The sequence below is a fragment of the Dreissena polymorpha genome, unplaced genomic scaffold (genome assembly GCF_020536995.1).
Source record: "Dreissena polymorpha isolate Duluth1 unplaced genomic scaffold, UMN_Dpol_1.0 chrUn024, whole genome shotgun sequence".
NCBI lineage: Eukaryota > Metazoa > Mollusca > Bivalvia > Myida > Dreissenidae > Dreissena > Dreissena polymorpha.
The window spans coordinates 22,864-25,550 of record NW_026273338.1 but is presented as its reverse complement, the minus strand read 5'-3'; the positions used below and the strand labels follow the sequence as shown (position 1 = coordinate 25,550).

The following is a 2,687-nucleotide window of genomic DNA, read 5'->3' as shown; positions in this document are numbered from 1 at the left end:
TTAGCAATTTTCATTTGAACTTAGACTGTGAGAGAGGAACAAAATATTATGTGTACAAGTTAACTCCGTTTTATTTATATATATATAGTTTCCCAAAACGTAAAGATGTAGCAAAAAAGGTCAACATACAAATCCTCAACACATAGACCCGAACACTTTCTTAGTAATCTGCCCGCACAATTGGACTTGGGTCCAGGGAATACACAGATGAAGTTACCAGTTGTTCACCAATCAAGGTCATGTTTCAAAGCGGATAAATTCATTACCTGATGATGATGACAATCAGCACTCTACAACAAAGTACAGGATCCTTAAATGCTACCCGCTGCTCTGTTTCCAGTCGATAGTTTCATTTTTGTGACAAAAGTAGTATTGAAGTTAAAGGCTGCAATGAAAAATTAACTAAATGTGTTACAAAATGTGCTTAGGCAATTTTAATAATATGTTATCAAAATAGTCGTTATTTACCAGTTAACGGCTTCTTTGAATTATAAGAAACACTATTTACATGCGATTTTTTTTTCCAATTGAACCAGTTTTGCGATTATTTTTTTCCCCAAAATGGGGTTTTTCACGACGCGAAATTCCCAAAATTCCAGTGTGGCGTTTTCCCAAAATGGAGCGGGAAAGGCCTGCAAGGTGAAAAGCAGTCGCAATCTTTCAAGCGTGCAAGTGTGTACATGCTTTGACCGATATACGGCATATGTCTTGATCGGCATTAGACATTGTATACATACAGCGAGTGCATAATGCGGAACAGCATTCAATGATAGAGAGTTCATATTCTACATTATTTCGCAGTGCAATCGATTTTGGTATACACTTAAAACTGAAAACGACGCGGAATAACACCGATAACATTGACACCAGTTTTTCATGTCGATGAATGTGGTTATAAATAACGACTTAAAGAGTTTTTCATTGGATTCATAATAGCATCTGAAATGTTCGCTTTATCAATATGTTATTCACTTTTTGTGCTACTGGACGGTACAAGCGTACTTGTTTTCATTGTGACATTTCTACTGATCTACTGGTCAACACGCAGACATCCTGGCATACCTCCTGGCCTTGGTCGCTGGCCGATAATCGGTAACCTGGGGTCGCTAGCGGGACCGACAAACTCAAAGTGTTCCGAGATCTTCGCTGCAAATACGGCGACGTATTTGCACTGTATTTTGGTACGGAACTTACCGTTGTACTGAACGGATACGAAGCTATAAAGGACGCGTTCTTAAAACAAGGTCGCTATTTTTCATTTCGACCCGAGAATGACTTCACAGCCCGTTCAATAACCACGGATCTGGTATTCGGCAATGGTCCGGAGTGGAAAGCAAAACGTGTGTACATTATGAACGCTTTCCGTGATATATGTTTTATCAGGAATGGCGCCGTCTTGGAGAAAATTGTACACGAAGAACTAGACTTGCTAATCGACGATATTACACACATCGAGAAACTGTTTTGTCCAAGAAAAACAATGTCACTTAGCTTTGCCAGTGTGATGTTTAACATCCTTCACGGTAAACGACCCGAACGCGGTGATAAACCATTTCAGTGGTATCTTGACGAACTTGACTTGGGGTTTCAGCGCTTTCTTAATACTCAATTGCGGCATTATTGTTTCCCATGGTTGGACAAACTTCCGGGTGACCTGCTTCTATTACAATATATAAGCGACAAATCTGCAAAAATGATCGAGTACTTTGATGAAGTTTTTAAGCAGAGGGAGATGGTTGCCCTACAAGGATCACGAGACTGCTTGTTAGATTTCTTCTTATCCGAGGACTCCCCCTTGGCACGTGACGAGATTTGGAAATGTCATCACGACCTCATGGCGGCGTGGAGCGAAACGTCGGCTACCACACTGAACTGGATGATACTGTTTCTAGCTCTGAAGTTCAGGCCAAATTACACGCCGAGATTACGCGAACGATCGGTAAACAGTTATTTGCGATACGTGACCGTTCCGAAATTCCATACGTGGAAGCTGTGATACTGGAAACTTTGCGGATTGGAAGCAACGTGCCTTTGGCCGTGCCTCATTTTGTGAATGAAGATGTGTCATTTAGAGGTTTCTTAATACCCAACGGCACAACTATCATCGCAAATGTAACCTCCGTGCACCACGATCCATCAGTGTTTCCAGATCCTTTTGCATTCAGGCCAGAGCGTTTCCTCGATGACTCCGGGCGTATTTTGCAAGCATCGGAGCAAGTGATCCCGTTTTCTATGGGTCAAATGTCGTGTATAGGGGAATCCATCGCACGCATCGAACTGTTCCTGTATGTGACAAGGATTGTACAAAACGTGGAGTTCAAATTACCTGCTGGTTGCAAAAGGACAACACTTAATGGTGTTTTCGGAATAACGTACAGACCTGAGGACTATAATGAGATATTGCGAAGAGGAATTTGAAGATCTAAACTTTGAGTAAAGCACAGTCAATTCAAAGGTGACGTTATTTGATAGGAACCATATTGGAAGAAGTCCGGCAACATTTGGCATGTCTATGGAATGAAAATGGTGTTGGTCCGTATTCCGTATTTTGTTGAATTTTCAAATGAGCACAGTAAGATATTTAATCCGAAACACGTTTAATAATTTCAATCTTAACCCGACGTTAACAAATGCAAGTTCAAATAAACAGTGCTCTTGTATTTCTTGTTGATCATTTGCCCTAATAA

General features: G+C 40.8%; 1 pseudogene; it reads left to right on the top strand.

The window, feature by feature from the left end:
* The first annotated feature begins 784 nt into the window (after positions 1–784).
* LOC127863661 (cytochrome P450 2U1-like) lies at positions 785–2,418 on the top strand (annotated as a pseudogene).
* The last annotated feature ends 269 nt before the right edge of the window (positions 2,419–2,687 follow it).